General features: G+C 37.3%; 1 protein-coding gene across 2 annotated transcripts in view; it reads left to right on the forward strand.

The window, feature by feature from the left end:
* LOC150108639 (serine/threonine-protein kinase PLK2-like) overlaps positions 1-17952 on the forward strand; it is a 321698-nt gene that overhangs the window by 43944 nt on the left and 259802 nt on the right. The window contains exon 1 of one of the 2 annotated variants that reach the window (XM_090416097.1): positions 13584-13732. The exons of the other annotated variant lie outside the window; for it this stretch is intronic. The gene's annotated coding sequence lies outside the window, so the exon portion shown is untranslated. Of the gene's footprint in view, positions 1-13583; positions 13733-17952 lie in introns of those variants that run through there. 2 annotated transcript variants of the gene reach the window in all.

The following is a 17952-nucleotide window of genomic DNA, read 5'->3' on the forward strand; positions in this document are numbered from 1 at the left end:
ATTAATAAATAAATTAATTTTGAAGATTCAACGAAAATAGAAAAGAGAATTTTACAAGAATGTTTCGCATTGGACTCGAGAGTTCGCCGATTACTTTGTGTCGCTGACGCCTCCCTAACAGCCCGCTAATACTGTATAACAGGCTCGAATGTCGAGAAGAATGAGTTATCAGTAGTAACCCGGACCACATGCATCCGATCCGATTAAAATTAGGATTCGGCCCTTACACGGAACTCAACAATTAATGATAAGTTGATTTATGATACATCAAAAAATAAAGAACTATTTTAGGTATACTTTCGTAAATTTTAATAAAAAATTACAGTGATATAATCGGGTCCAGGATGCAATTTCAGAATTTATTTGTTCGTTTCCGGGAAGATCTGAACGGAAAACGACGTACATTCATAATTTAAACAACGAATGGTTCATTCGTTGTTTCATTCGTTGTTCATTTAAACGTGATTATCCACGTTTATTATATAAGACTTATATTAATAAAGTGAAATGCTTTATTTCTAAAATATTTTATTTAATTCTTCACATTAAATATTTCTAAATTATTTTGAAACGCTAACTTTATTATATAACTTTCTTTCGTATTATATATGAAAAACTCAAGTTTATTATAAAAATTAGATGTATGCTGTATTTTTAAATGTTCTAGCCAGAATCGATGGCTGCACTGTTTGTGTGCGTGTAAGAATAATGACACATCATGTCCATGTCACCATGGTTACACTCAAAGTCACCATGCTTACTATTTAAATAAACAAGTCTAAACGTGTCTTTCACCTTGAAGGGGTTGTTGTCAAGCGTTCTTTTGCGTCATGACAATGCTCGACCTCATTCTGCCAAATGTAAGTATCGAAGCATTTCAAGAGGTACATTGAAAATTTTCGCCTCCATGGTAAGGACATTGTAACACCTGATTATCACCTTTTGTATCTTATAAAACAGTATTTTTAAGCGACGACGACGTCGAAGATGAGATGCATGCTTGTCGCACCGAAAATGTCTTTCATTGATGGCATACACAACCATGTAACGTTCACAAGAGTCTAGAAAATAAAGGGATTTTAATGTTCTAAATTCATCTTGACATAAATGCAGCGGTGAGAAGATTCGCGGTTTACCGTCATTGGCAAAAAGAGTCGCAGATGCCCACAATGAGTATTTAATTGGCCATGGAAAGAAAGGATGGAAAAGCAAAGTTGGGTTTGTTTAGAATTACAGCAAAAAACAACCAAGACGATAAAACGAAATGCATTAGGTCGGTTAATAGCGTGGATTGATTCTTGTGATCCGATTTGTTTGTTTTGAGGGACGAAAAACCCACGTTTCTGGGAAAAAAAAAAAAAAAAAGTTGCCCCTTCCGTATGCAATCGTGTAACTTATCTTCGATTTTGAAGGAAACAAACCGAACTTTGTATACACGGGTCCTTGGTCTCGATACTCCAAGGAAGATTAGAAAAATCGCCTTAGCAATCCATATTGTTATACAGTTCGGAAACTGTCCTGGATGATTTAGGTACGTATCCATTTGAAACGTATGGGTTCAAAATGAGGAATAAAGTGAGTCACGTAAATGAATGAAAACGAAAAAGGTTTTTGAACCGTTGAGGCAAAGTGAATTAAGCCAATGAGCCATCTCGAGTTGACCTTCGTTGCACGAATTTGCTTAAGTCGGACCTTTCAAAACTAGCCGAGTCTTAATGTATTTATATAATAATAATAATAATAATAATAATAATAATAACAATATATTTTATACCAGAGAGCCAAAGTATCCTTTAATATACTTTCTGTCCATATGTGATAATACATTCATGAGCCAAAACATTATGACCATCGAGCCTGTTTCTACCAACCAGACTGCGAGCTGGCCAGAAACAGGCCGGTGGTGATGGTATCCCGGTATAAAGATTGTTCCCATGATATATCACTGGGTCCTCTCATCCCTATTAAACACATCCTGACCACCAATTCTGACCTGGGGATGGTATTGCCCAACATGGTCACAATGTGGCTCAATAGATCTGAACTCTTCCAGCGAGACAGAATCACGTGTTACAAGGCTCGCATTGTGCAAGTAAGGATGGTCTCAAGATCATATTCAAGCATTTCGGTGTTCTGCTAGCCGCCTAATTCTTTCTCCTGACTTGAATCCCATCGAACATTTGGGGAATTATGTGGAATGCATATTCCACATAATTCCCCAAATGTGGAATTATGTGGAATATGCATTCCACATAATTCCACAATTATGTGAATTATGTGGAATATGCATTCCACATAATTATGTGAATTATGTGGAATGTCCACGCCTGTGCCTCGCTAGGTCATTAACCCTCTGGAGGTTATTCTGTCTAGTTGGTCTAGAATACCTTACGACACCATCCGTAATCTCGTAGAGTCAATGTCAAAACAGGTGAAAGCAATTATCTCAGCGAAAGGAAATCCAAACTACTGTTATGGTTTGACTTGTGAGTGTACTTGAGCTTTAGTATTAAAAACAGCAAATTTTATTTTTTTTTCCAGTGAGGTAAACTGTTCACGCGTATGTTATCATTAGATGTCCGACCAAGAAACTGACGTTCATCCCACGCAACGAAAAGTCTCTTCGATGAGAACGACAGTCAGCTTTTGTACTTTAACACCTTTGAAACTATACGCAATCCTTGGTTCCCAGGTTTAGCATGTTGTTCCAGAACAATTTACGACACATTAAGTATTTACCATATTGTAATGGAATGTGTATCCCAAATGATAAAAGTCCTGTGTTAAAACTGTTTTACGATGCTCTTAGTCATGCTGTGCACTAGCGGTACTGCTCTAACTCGGGATCCTTTATAGCAGTGGGTCTCAACCTACCTACCTACTATCACAATCCACTTTTCACAGTTCGTATACTTCATGACCAAATAATCATAAGATGAACAAAGTTATGTTTAAATATAATGTAAAGGAAACAGTTCATATGAACTAAACCTTCATAACATATTACGAAGTCTCTCTCCATTGATAACTATTGAGGTAAAGACGAACTCTATAAATTCTTCATATCATCTCTTTTTTTTTCTTTTCTTTTTTTTTTTTGACTTGATGAGCCTGACTTTTGTTATGATTAGATTATTTCATCATGCCACTATGATGACTCCTTAACTCGGTCGTACAAAGAATAACACGTGATGACTAACGTGTACTCAGCCACCCAAACAGGTAACCTTGACGAGCACTTCCTCAATACTGACTCAAACCAATACAAACAAACAGGGTATCCCACTAAGTTCTCTACGGCAGGTTGAATCTATTGTCGTTTAGAAATATAGAAACTTACAGTTAATAAAATATTGCATTATGTTGATATGTGCGGAGGTAGAATAGCGAATCATATGAAATATTTCCACGACCCAACAGCGGCTGGTGATCCATAGGTTGAAAACCACTGCTTTGCAACCACATGTTCCATAAAGTGATAATGAAAAATCGAGAAAATATTTAAGCAAGGTTCAACAAACATGAGCTGTTTGTAGAATTCACTCTATAGTTTTCACCATGTTGGCTAGAAACGGGAACTTTAATACTGGTAATGTAGGACAGGCGATCATTGTAGGGGATCGTGAATGGAGCTTTCTTTCTTGACGTTCCGTAATGTTTGTGATATACTGCAATTTTAAACACGATAATAAAAACAACAAAAAATATCAATTGCTTCTCCAAAGACTTCCTTTCAAGTTGTACCAAGAGTACTATACTCACATATACACAAAATAAAATGCATTTATTTGATTTCTAACTTCTATGGCTGGATGGATATCAACCCCCTTGGAGTTTTATCCCGTAATTGGTATTTTTTTAATTGTTTAAAGAAAGAAAGTTTTGAGTACTTGGCTCGCCCTAATTAGGGCTGTGTAGAAATATCTCAATTTGTGATCAGGGCCGCCTTTGGGCGTTTATGTTTCCATCTGTCTTTTTCATCGTAATCTGATGACTCACGAATGAGTAGGTCGGGATGGAGTGATGCCTGACCAAAGTACATGGTTGCTATCTGGAGGAGAAACGTAGGTATGTCTGACAGGTTTCCATCTTGGTGGAGGATAGTGTTCCTTACAAACCACGGGGCATCGAAGATCATTCGGAGGCATTTGGTTTGGATTATTTGTAATCTTTTGATGTTGCTAGGGGAGGTGTGGCTCCATGCTGGTGAACCGTAAGTTAGTATGGGTCTGATGATTGCTTTGTATATTCTTAGTTTGTTTTCTGGACTGACTTTGCTTCTACGGTTGAGTAGAGGGTAGAGTTGAGCTATTGCTGAGTTTGCTTTGTTGCAGGCATGAGAGCTGTGGGAATTGAAGCTAAGATGGTTATCTAGTTTGATTCCCAGGTATTTTACTTCTTTTTGCCATGGGATATCAGTATTGAACATCGTGACTGCTCCATGATGGTCTGCTTTCTTCCTTGTAAATAGTATGGCCGTGCTTTGTCTGCATTGACATCAATTCTCCATTTCCGAAACCATTTTTCAAGATTCGTTGCTGCGTTTTGTAGTCGTTGTGTGGCTAGGTATGGTCTGAGCGATCTGGGCAGTATCGCCATGTCATCTGCATAGAAAGCCATGGTGGTTGATGCTGTGCTTGGGACGTCTGAGATAAAAATGTTGAAGAGTAGCGGCGATAATAGGGAGCCTTGCGGGATACCTGCTGTGATACTTCTTGTAGTGGATCTGAGCCCACGGAGTTTCACTTAAAATTTTCGGTCTTTCAGATAAGAGTCTATGATTTGGATGAGGTTTAGTGAGTATTTTGCAGTTATTATTTGTAGATGAGGCCTTTGTGCCACACTTTATCGAAGGCTTTCGCCACATCCAGGAAGATTGCACCTGTATGTTGTTTCCAATTAAATCCGATAGTTATGTATTCTATAAGTCTGTGGATTTGTTGAGTTGTGCAGTGACCAGTTCGAAAACCAAATTGTTCTTTTGGGATTAGGTCTAGATTGTCCGTTTAGTTTTGTAGGCGTTTTCTGGGGGAACTGAGGTGCTTTCTCCGGTTTGCGGATGAGGATTATATCTGCCTGCTTCCAGCGAGTGGGGAAGTAGTTGAGGCTTAGCATCGCATTGATGATAGCCACTAGATGCATTATCGTTTGGTGAGGGACTGCTCTTATAATTTTGTTTGAAATCTGATCAGGACCTGGTGCTTTTTTGTTATTGAGGTTCTTGATGATTTGGTATATTTCATTTGGTGTAGTATAGTTTGTGTTGTGACGGCTGGTGGTATGATGAAGTGCATAGCGTACTTACTTGCCTGTGGATTTTTTTTTTTCAATGAAGCGCAAGTCCGCATGAGTGTAGTTTGGTTGAAATTGCAGCTCCGGAGTGTCTGCAAAAGCTTCTGCTTTTTCATCATCTCGGTAGACTATACCTCTTTCTCCATGGATTGGTTGTATGTTTGGGTGATCACAGCGAAGGGCTTTAGTCATTTTCCATACTGAGTTATCTACAGTGTTTAAGGAGCTTTTTCCTCTCCCATAGTTGATTCTTATGGTCTTTGATTGCATATCGAACTAGGTTTATTGCCCTGTTAAGCTCTTGTTTATCCTCGGGTTATAGTGTTGCATGGTATCGACGTCTAATCATTTGTTGCGGATAAGCTTTAGAATCTCTTCTGAGAACAGGTTAGTTTGAGCTGGAGCAGTAACGGTGGAGGCTGTTGCAAGGCCAGTTTGGATTGTACTTTCCAGTTTATTGATCGCTTTGTCTACTTCTTTGGGTGAGGAGATGGTTGGGACAGGGCCTGTGATGTTGCAGAGAGTTGCATTGAGTTTCTTGAGATTTGTGTAGGATTGTCCGGAGATGGTTTTTGCTTCTCCGCCTAGGCTAAGCAGAACTGAATTGTGGTCGGAGCTAAGATCATTAATAACCTGTAACTGGAATTAGTGTGGGGTGTTCCTGAAAATGGCTATATCCAGACGTCAGGTTTGCCCAGTGGTCCGTAGTGTGTTGGTTCAACAGGACCTGCTATGGTGATATTTCTTGTCATAGCGAAATTGTGTAGGCTCTTCCCATTATTATTGGTGTTTCTACTGTTCCACGCAGAATGTTTTGCTTTTAGGTCTCCCACCACTATTGGTGTCAAGGAGCTGGGAGAGGTCTGAGGTATGTATTTCAATTCCAGTTTCTTCCAGGTTTGTAGTTCTTGTTTTCTTGATCTCATTGTATCTTATCTTTTTTTTTTAAACAAATATAGCAGTTCTGCCCCTCTAGCGTTGAGTCTATCTGATCTTAGCAGTGTATAGTGCCTTGTTTTGGGGTTGTCGCAAGGCTGAAGCTGCATCTCGTTGACTAAAAGGATGTCTATCTTATATATTTCAGCAAATTCTTTTAGTTCTAGGAGATTGTTGTTTAGCCCTTTAGCATTCCAATAAGCAATCTGTATTGAGTTAGCTATGGTAATAACCGTGTTATCCATTAATCATGGAGAAGATGACTTTATTGGTGTTGGCCTGATTGAGATTTGTTTTACTAAAGGCCGTTAACATCTCTCCTAGAGTAGCAGCTAGGATTGCTGCGGAGGTTTGGTTGCAAGATGCCGGTTTGTTACTAGTAGAGACCGCAGATGCGTATGATTTCTCGGGAGTAACATCCCGCGTTCTGATTTCTGGTGTAGTTCGCTTCTGATTGGTTGGATGGGTGGAGTGACCATCCCTTGTAGTTGGCTGGGTGCGGGCCGCCACAGTTCGCACACTTAGCCGGCGTGGTTTGACGCAAGTGTGCGAGGGATGGTTGTCACTGCACTTGTAATCCGCTTTACATAGCTTTTGTGCATGCCCATACTTTTGGCAGCGATGGCATTGACCAGCTGAAGCCCTTCTTCTGAGAGGTTCGGTCTTGATGACTAAGCTGCAGACTATTTTAAGGTCGTAAATTTCTCTATGGTCTTTACTGATCTCGACCAAGACCAGAGGCATGGGGCGCTTGTCTGCTGGGTACATGTGCGATATCTTAATTGGCTCTAGGCCTTATGATCTGAGGTCAGTAGCTATTTCTTCAGCTAGTATGGTTTCAGCCAGACCTCTGATGACCACTTTTAGATTTTTTTCACTCTTAAGCTGAAATGTGTGATATGGGACTTTCAGTTCATCCATAAGTCTGGTGAGTTGGCGGTAGTCCGAAGTCCCTTCTGGTTGAATCCGGATTCCTTCATCTGTACTCTTGGCTGATGTAAATTTGATGTTTGCGTTCTCCATCGTCTCTGTAATTAAAGACCATTTTTCTTTTGTTCTTAAAATTACTGATGGAATCCTCTCTTTGGGTTGTGCCCTGGAGTCAGTCTCTATTCTTTCATTAGGTTGTGCTGTTAAGTCCATTGGAGTTGTTCTTTCCAAGGGTTGAGGTATTATTTCAGGTTCTGCAGCTGGCGACCCCTTAGAGCGCTTCTTTCTGCTGACAACCTGATAGTTTGTAGAATTACCTGCGTCCACTAGGGACTGGTCGTTAACCGGCGATATAATCTCTCTGGTGTTATCTTGAGAAGTGCTGGGGAGAGGGTCAGAGGATTGATAGTCCTCTGTTTCAACCTCTTCTATTTGGTGGATTGCTACCTTTCCTGGCCATTTCCTTTGCAGCAGGCCTCCTACATGTTTAAAGATTGCCAATAGCTGCTTGAAGTCGAGCTCATCATATGGAGAGTCCATAATTTGGCCTAAGAGAAAATAGCAGTTGTTCGGGTTTCCCGAGTAGTTTGAGTGATCCTGTAGACTTTAAGGGTCCACTAGCTAATCTCGTAGACAGCTTAGAGTGAGCGTCTACCAGCAAAAAGTTAGTTTATTATAGGTGACTGTCCTAAAAACAGGGGAAGAGGAGTTTCGGGAACTTACTTGGACACAGTGCAGAGACCTACCTTCCTAAAATACCATTCATCCACCACTGGTCCTCATTGCGGGTGGGGCCTGCCGGCCATCAGTCCTCTGCATATTTCATACAGAGGAGGAGATAGTAGGTCTCGAACTGTGTTAGTTCCAGTGCAATGCGAGCTGCCCGAAAAACCTTATATAAAATTCAACTGGGCAGAGTCTAAAGGAATACGTCCGATTACAACGACAGCCATGCAATCATCATTTATTTGATTTCCTTATTTAAAGTCCTTATGAGGACTGGCTTTAAGGGGCGAAGCAAGAATGCTTTTCATCTTCTCCGTTATCTGTATAGGACAGTATTGGGATAAGGTGTTATTGATCTATTAAGGCTCTGATCACGGCAGGAGGGTAACAGCAATAGCCTAGCCTCAGTTAGAACTTCGTTGGCTACAGCATTGCCATCCATTACCCTCCAAGGGTATTAATCATTAATCACCGCATCTCATGGTCAATTAATCTACCCAAAACCCATTTTTTTGATTTATTTAATTTGATATTTGATTTATGACTTAGGCTTTATTGAATAATGAAGACAATCTTAAAAAATAAAAGGTGTATTTTCAAATTTTATTCAAAGAGCTTATAAAATAAACAAATTTTTCATAACAGTTTTATTTACAATATAATTTAATTTGCTTTAGTATTCTAAACATGATAAATAATTTTGATTCAATTTTGTAGAATGACGTTTACTTCTTCTCTTTAGGCATCGATTATAGCTCCCTCTAATGGGAATTACACTATTACAAAACAGTATTATATAGCCAGGAATAAGGAAATAAATAATGTGATTATATAGTTAAGTTAGGAAACATTATTAAACAAACTTTGAAACAGATCGGGAACTTAATAAGAATAAAACTTTGATATCAGTTATTTTGATATCACAGTACTTAAAAACACACCGACTTGACGACTCGCCAAAACGCTGCATATTCGCCTTTTATTATTGTGCTTTTGATTATGGGTTTCACTGGCGTGACAAACTATTTAACTCTTATTCTCATAAGAGACCAGGTAGGTCCTCTCTGAGGATAAGCTTTTTCCTCCCGGAAGAAAATCTGATTTTTAATTTTGCTGAATTGTGGGATGAGTGTAGAACGAGCGCTCACACACACACACACACACACAAGGTTAGTAAACATGGCCTCCTATTTAGCATGCCGAAGGAATGTACCCAACCACTCAGCAATGGTAAGGAAAATAGGGACCAGCTGCATCCAAATTTATAACTATATAAATGTTATTTATATATACATATGTAAATTTATATGAATGTCAATTTTGACCTGATCTTGGCACTTATAAGCATGGCATGCAAATTTTGGCTCATATCTCGAGATATGAGCCAAATTTGAGCTATATCTGAGCCCAAGGTAATTTTTTTTTTTTCATTTTATGTGATTTTTAACAAATTACAGAATTCTTTACCAAAGTGTTTTTTTTACTTTTAATGTGGATTGAATTTCAATCTTCAAAAAAAAAGTTTAATATTTTTGTATAACTTAAATATATATATAAAAGTAACACTTGGTAATCTACTTGTAAAAATATTAACTGAGCTGATTTTAAGCTACTTAAGTAGCCTTATGTAAACTTGAAAATATTGCTGGATGAAGAATAATGACTTATTGTTATTTAAATATTTTCCTTCAAATATTTCTTTTTTTTTTAAAAAAAACAAAAATGAAGACAAATATCACTTAACAAGTAAAACAAGTGTGTGTGCTCAACTGGAGAACTATTTTTCGACAAACACACAGCAAGAAAGATTCTAGTAGGAAGTATTTTCTTATCTGGGCGGAACACACAAGAATGCGGGTGTCCTATAAATCAACTACGTATGTATAACAATTCACAGACAAATCCCAAATTCTGCTTTGTCTTTATTTCTCGTCGCGTTGCCCAAATACCTTGTTTGACAGAAGTAGGTCACGCATATACGGCATATAAAAATGGTGAATTTGCTTTTAATCAAGTAGGCTAGAAAACGTTTATTGATCAGTATAGGAGATTTTCCCACATTTTTGTTAAAATACAGCGTTTTCGTCAAAATGTATATTTTGGTATATTTAAAAAAAAATAACAGAATTAAATGAATTACGAAAATCCAACTGAACTACTCAGAATGAACCAGAAATTTCGAAAACTGCCACTTAACATGTTATTTGATGTGGATAATTTCCGTCAGGTGTCACTGCACTCCATTCTATTGTCCTAACTTTGTTCTTAGCTTTGACAAGTTTAAGTTAACGTAAAATTCTAGCTGAAATAATAACACAAAAGAGAACGAACAGGTAGAAGGAAGCAGTATACATCGTCTAAAAGTGACTTAGGACATTCTTGAGCATGTGACTGATCTTTATCTGCACTTTCTTTCGTGGATTTAGGCCAAATGTTATTTTCTAGTCTCATGCTTTAGTGTTTCCTATTTTTTAACTTTTATTTACATTCAAAAGTTTCTTTCAGAGATGTTTCACCTATCTCTGTATTTCATATAGAACATTTTATATGTATTATAGTCTGTGATTGTTTTGCCTTTTCTCCTGAGGTCGGGCTGTCTGTTTTGCGAAGTATGACGCTGAGGACCACCTTCTTAATAGAATCTGCGAACTCAGTGATTTCCAAACTATGATTTTCTTTCTGGTGGAACAAAACTCTATTCGATGAAAGGGGGGGGGGGATCAACCATAAGAACGCACCCTGTTGACACACATAAATACGCTACGCTAAATTCTCAACACACAATCGAACTCTTGATAGTTTCCCTGTTTTCTGGATGAAAATTGGAGTTTCGCAGCGGTTATTTACCTGTTACTTTATTTTTCTGTTACTCGTAAAAGGTTTTCATAATGTTTTATAATCGCACAGTAAATGGAGCGTCAAAAAAAAAAAAAAAAAAAAAAAAAAAATCCATCTCCATATGAGACTGGCTGGAGTACTTCAGTTTGAAAAACTCTTTTATAAGTTCTTCACGTTCTACACAACATTCGAACCCTAGTTTTTTTTTTTTTTTTTTAATTTAATACTGCAGGGTTAATGTCACGACTTCTTTTTGAATATTCTACGGCTTATCTGTCGGGGTTCGAATCCATCTGTTTTTCTAACCAAAGGACAGTACGAAACAATGAAAAGTAATAACTCGACCTCATATTCTTTCACCCTGATAATTTTAATGTGTAATTGCGTTAGCATTATGAAATTATAAAAAAAAAAGAAAGAAAGAAAGGCAAATTGCCTGTTTATTACATTTCTCTGTCATAAACAAAATTTCCGTTAATCTCCAGACAATATGCGCTTGACCAACCTTTCCATGGGAGAGTGCACGAATAAAATTTGCACACGTTACCTTCCGCCATCGTATGACCTCGAGGGTATTCAAATTATGTCTAATAAAACAAGGGCATGCTTCTTCTATCTAACCAGCTGCAATGCACGTGGATAACATAGAATGAGTACATCTGTGACGTCATATCTACTTCTAGTTAGTACACAGGAAATAGGGAATACAATTAGCTACATGTAAAGAATTTTTTTTTTTTTTACGTTTATTCTTACTATTAATTATCATTATTCCGGAAAATCGGGCAAGCATCGCTACTTCTTTAGGTCACGATCGAGTTATACGTATTTATATCGACAACTTTATCTATTACTAGTAAAACGTTTCTGTAATCGCAAAGTAAATGGAGCGTCAACTCCTTCGTTATTCTCTACATTCCACACTAGAAATAAAATTTATTTCGTGTTTCTATTCCGACAAGTTCTCCCCTCCCCCCCACCTTTTCTTTATCTGAACTAATGTGCCGTGGCACGCGCGCACGCCGCTGGAAGCCGATCGTTTGATTATGCACCCAGATGCCGTAAATTTCGTCTTTTTCTTCTTCTTCCCGAGCGAATTCGCAGCATTCGAAGTTTCTGTTAGCATCTCTCTCGGCAGGGGCCGTCATCAGTCCAAGTTCTTCGAGATTTCTAAATAACAGGAACTACCACTGTCTCGTGGTGATGTGTAGATAAGAAGTTTTTTTTTTTTTTTTTTTCTGTTCTTTCATTTTTTTTAACCAAGCCCACCCACGATAGTTTTAAAAAATCTATACACAGTGCAGTTGACGGTCTAAGGGTTGGATGGATAGCAGAGGATTGTTGATGCATCTCTTTTAAACAACTGTGGAGGCACATTTATAACGTAAACTGTGCAAACTACAAAGCTTAGCTCAGGAACAGACAGTCAAGAAGTGTTCATTTAGTCTATAGTAGAAGTTTTTTTTCTCTAGTTTTAGACGTAAAACCTGCTTACATGATAGGATGTATCATTGACTGGGCTGCCTTCGTTCTGATCAGCGATTCAAATTAAGGTTCGGTAAAATATCAACGGCCAACACTGAAAGTGTCATTCATGTACACGTAAATGTAATCAAATCTAAACGGGTAAACGAAATAAGCTATAAATCGTCATCGGAATCCGAATTTGTAATTCTTTCATTTTTACGTAAATTTATTCTAACACGTGCGGTGATTTCACTGAAGGATTAAATAGAACATACAGAGAAGATGGGATTTTTTTTTTAAATTTTTTTATTTTATTAATTACCAAGGAATTGTACTCTCGAGTTTTCATGTTTAAGTCTGGCCTTCAAGTAGTGGTAACGTCTGCGTTGTTTCTAATGCCATTTTCTTTTAAATACAAAATCTCATCATATTGTCTTAGTCTATTAAGAATATATCAACCATTTTAAACTAAAGATGCTAGAAATTCACGTCGAACAAAAAATATTATCACGTGATCTTACTAGTTCGCTGAAATACGAATAGTATTGATTTCTTTGGATGTTTTACATCAACAAAAGGAAGATTCGATAAATGGGAGTATTTTTTTTAAAAAAAATTACAACTATAATCAACTTTCATAACCTCATTTCAGGTTTTTTTCAATCTACCTTAAACTTTGAAATAAGATTTTTATGTTACTTGACTGAAATCCTTGTTAAAACAGAAAAAAAAAAAAAAACATGGAAAGGAAATTCCACTTAAAACAAACCCCACTACGAATTTAATATTTGACCTCCTTTTTAATTATAAATACTGTTTCTCCATAAAAAGAAAAGGATATTCTAATTATAGCCGCCATTAAAGTCCTCCCTCCGCTCAATGCGAATGCCAGATATATTTTCAGGTTAATAAACTTCTTGCCCTCTCCGAGAGTTATGGGTGAATGAGACAGAGAACTTCCTGTTTACTACTACTACCACTATTATTAATAATAAAAGATTAAAAAAAAAGTTCATCACGCTCTGAGTATGTGCCTAAAGTTATTTCGATGCGCGTGTATATGTTAGTTTAAAATTAGTTGAGGATGAGTCCCTTTAGTATTTTGTTTCTGTAAAAAAAAATATAAATAAACAAACAAAATAAAAATAATCATCTCAGTTTTATCTCTTATCTTTAATAAAACCTGTTATAAATATCTTAGCATTTCTTTTCTCTCTTCTAACAGACAACTTAATCACTTTTCAATTTCTTTAAAAGTAGACGAAAATTCCGTCATGCGCCTTTCCTCTATCCCACCTTTTCTTAATGGTCTTGCCCAACCACAACAGTTCACGCTCGCGAGATGGTTTCTCAGCAACGCGCATAGCAGTCACACGTGAGTCATGGCTCGAGCAGCATGGTATTGAGCTGTGATCTGTCGTCTGTTGAACAGTGTGTATTGTTAAGAAGTGGGCAAACGAAGCTTCGTTTTCTGTTTGGATTTCAAGGTCCTTTTTCTCTTTCCCCCGAATTCGGAAAGGAAGTTCTTTTTGTGTATTTTCAGGTAAGTTTTTCTTGTTATGTTTCAATGTCACGTTTTCTTTTAAGCAAACATACTTTTTATTTTTCCTGCTTTAGCATTTAACAGCGTGTTCTTTTGCTCGAGTGCGTTGACAGTTGTATTGCGTTTCGTTTAGTGATTTCAAAATCGCCGAAAAAAATATACATTTCACTAAATTACTTTTTTCCCCAGCATTAATAAAGTGGAGACCTCTTGCGTTAATTTTAAACAATATTTAGGTTGTCATGACTATCAATCCGTACTAAGAGATATTCTAAACTAACACAAACTTTTAATGAAGGTTTATAAAACAAAATCGGAAGTTATTAAATCCTAATAAAAACGGTGTTTTTATCGGTAAATCATCGGCTACTTTTTTCACACCATAAACGTTTCATTTTAGTATTTCTAGTTTTTTCTCTCCAATAATACCCTACTGTTCATCATAATATCCCCGCATTGTTACATATTTTCTTAACCCGAAAACAAAGAAATTATTTCTTAGTTAATAAACTTTCGAACATGGGATTAAAGCGATACTTTTCTTCCTTTATAATGCTAATGAGAAATTTTAATTACACAAGATAGTTAAGCCCTTAGGCTTAACTCTCTTACGAAGCGGCTACAAGTGGGAGAGGAGGACAAGTAGGGACTTGTTTTTGCTCGGTGCACGTTTTACCAAAATAGACCGCGTAACTGACTTCGGGGGGGGGGGGGATACTTACGGAAACCTCGTTTAGCAGTTTTTGACACTCCAAAAAAAAAAAAAAATTTTTTTTGGAGTGTCAAAAAAAGACGTATTATCTAGTGGTTCCGGTCTTGGCAATCAGTTATTCTTCATTAACTGAGGGGGGGGGGGGGAGATTTTCTTTATAGTAAAAGTATGCCATTTCTTAATAAAAGAAAGGTATACTATAATGTTTATGTAATTTAATACTGTTGAATAGGTTTCTACCTTCGTAAGCGTAAAACTAGCCTTGAACATATTTGGTAGCAATTATGTGAAGTGTGAATTTGAGCAGTTTGCTGCGAGTTTTTATGCCGTTGTCACCCCAGATAGTTTCTTGAAGAAAGGCCCAGAATGTTAACAGTCGATCAGCTCGAACATAAATTCACACTTGGATTTTGTGAACGATATCGTATTATTAGCATTTCAGTTCCTTTTAAGGAAAGAGTGTCATTGTAATATTTTTTTGACAAAATTTGCTATTTTCCGTTTTGATTGGAAATGTTTTTATTATTTTTTTTAATACTGAATCTAATTAAAAATATATTTGTCCGCTAATCTTTTCACCTTTTGCAATCGGCTTCCTGCTACAGTTGCAATCCTATTCGCGAAAATGAATACTTGCACAACTGCAGTTGCTGAAGCGGAACTAACGTGTTGCATTTTACTAATTCAGTTGAGCAGCGAAGCTGGCGAATGGAAAATCAGCTTGCTTTGTCCAACTAGCTGGACAAATATTTCGAAGTATTGCAGCTGGGAAGTTTAGCGACAGGTTGTTTTGAAGTTACACTTCCCGGAGTATTTACCACGTATACTTTTCATTGTCAGTCACTTGGCCATCTAATCGTCGTGCGTGTGTGTGTGTGTGTGGGGGGGGTGCTCTGCTGTTATAGCACAGTTATGAAATTCTCGATGCCGCATAGTTTAAACGTTGATATTCCACTTAAACACTTATTTTAATTAAACTGCTTTGTTTTATTAAATCTTAATTCTTAACTGTGCGAGTTATAAATGAATCGAACTATTTAAACCTGTGGATGTTGTGATCTGGCTTTAATAATTCAACATTTATCGTTACCTTTTGAGTGTTTCAACTATTTTGTTGACTTTTTTTTTTCTTTTAAATCGTACGGTACATTGGCTTTGAACTTGTCCGAAATCCTTGTACAGTTAGCGATGACGTCCTCACAATATTTCCCATTATGTGAGCCATTCTTCGCGCGGTCAGCACCATCACTTTCAGCCGGGAGCAACTAATCGTCAGATCGGAACTTGAGCAATCACGAAACCTTCATATAAGGCGGGGTCGTATTGGTGGGTCCGAACACAACTTTCAAGCAGTTGTAATAACAGGTCTTATGAATTGGAAGCACGTGCACCTCGAATTTCCCCCCCTCCATCATAAAATATCAAACACATTAATTTTCTACAAATAAAATTGCAGTACACTACCAGGTGGCGCTTAAATTAATATATAATGACATGACCTTCCGCTGTAAAACCTATACTTATACCCCACGTATGGTAAGAGTGATATTTGGATGTCGACATGAACTTGTTGAACGGTACGTGGATTTTGCTTTTGTGGCTATTTTATTGTTGCGTATTTTACTATTGTTTTTGACTCCTACCAGGTCAAAAACAATAGTAAAATTATTTCTTAATATTTTAATACCCACGAAAGATTATGATGGAATTTGATCCAATTCGGACTGAATTATGAATCTTTTTAATTCTTGAATCATTTCCTTTTTCTTCAGAATGAATATTCAAACAAGTTTCAATCTAGATTTTACGAGTTCGAAATTTTCTCATACTGCACTTGTTGGAAACATTTTGACCTTCAGCTTTAAAATGTTTCTAAGTTTAGCATATGCACTTACGCTTGTCTTAAACTAAAAGGGAAAACAATTAGAAAAATCAAAACGAATTGATCACAATGAATTGAATTTTAGAAAGAGGCATCATTAGAGATTTCGGTTTGCCAAGAGGAAGAATTAAAATTGGAGAAATAATTGGCTAACCCAGTACGGTATGAATAGGCTCAGTTGACTTGGAGACACTATCCAGACGATCTAAGTCGAAGAAATTCGACCACAAGAATTTCGACTGTCGGCCGAACTTCGTATTCAACGAGAAACTGGGATGTCATTTTTAGCAGCATGACATCAATGGAAGTTGTCGAAATGTTACCTGACATAGGGTCAAAATTTCGTCGATATTATATGGAATCCCAAGACCCATCGTGGGAAGCCATCTTCTCGCACACTCATGAATTTGCTTTCCTAGACGTTAACCCCCTCCTCTCCCCATTCCCAACAATAAGCGGCATCGTATGCCGTTCAGCGCGAACTCTACCTGGCATTCCTGCTAGATATCACAGTAATTTCCGCGGAAGGACAGATCAAGGACGTGAAACTTTTATACGAGCGTACGTACAGTTCAACTGTGCCTTCTGATCGATGTCTACTGAAATGTCTTCAGTTCTGGATTTTCAAGGGTAAATTCCTTCATAGTCGAGATTGTGCACGAGTCTTATGATTCTGAATTCGAATCCCGTCTAGGACCAAAGAACCTTTTAAGAGCTTTTTAGCTGGTGGTAAGATAGCCGATTTCACGCGAATGTGGAAAGCCTCTTACTCCTGGAAACTCCGGATTTTTTCATCCCGCAGAACGAGACTTTTAATTACTCCGGCTAAAGCTAAATATCTTCAGAGGACTAGTGACCTTTGTTTTCTTTGGACTAAACTTCACTCCTTGTGGAAAGTAAATCTACTGATATAAATAAGAAAAGAGCATCCAAAGTAAACTTGACGTACTATGAATACTGCCCTGAATATTTCACTTCCCCCCCCCCCTCCCTCTCAAGTTGAAATCTACGTAACTGTTTTTGGTTGGGCATTAAAACTTCTGCATGAAGCAGATGAGACTGTCTGTCCGTCATCGGATAAACTGTTTACGCAAAAAGATAAATGGATTGTTGAATAAGCTGTGTTGTTAATCAAGTCTGTTCTGCTTTTCCTTATTGAGCAAGGAAATGAGGCATTTCAGTGAGTAAGGTTCCGTTACTATCTTCCGTGAGGTTGTCGTTATTCCTCCAGGATATGAAAAGGAAAGTTTGACTTGTTCATCCTCCAAATACTGGGTTAGCTTTCAGCCTCATTACGATTCTTGAATAAAATGCACAGAATTAGACACACACAAAAAAACTTATTTACTCCTTTCATGTTTCTTCACTAGTTACTTAAACAATAGCCGGTTCTTTCACTAACGTATAATTACAGCAATTACGTGAATTTCGTTTTGAATTAATTATCTTTTGACGTTCTGTGAAGAGCTGAAGCTTTGCTAAAATATCTTAAGCGGATCATCGATCCACTTACGTTTGTGTGTGGCACAAAGGGTTAGAAGCACGACATGTAATATTCACTTCATGTTACGCGTGCTAACACCAAGAAACTCAACCACTAGACTAGAAATGTTTTGGAGTAGTTTC

The sequence above is a fragment of the Typopeltis vanoorti genome, chromosome 3 (genome assembly GCF_054136105.1).
Source record: "Typopeltis vanoorti isolate ZY-2024b chromosome 3, IOZ_Tvanoo_1.0, whole genome shotgun sequence".
In the NCBI taxonomy this organism is placed as follows: Eukaryota; Metazoa; Arthropoda; class Arachnida; order Uropygi; family Thelyphonidae; genus Typopeltis; species Typopeltis vanoorti.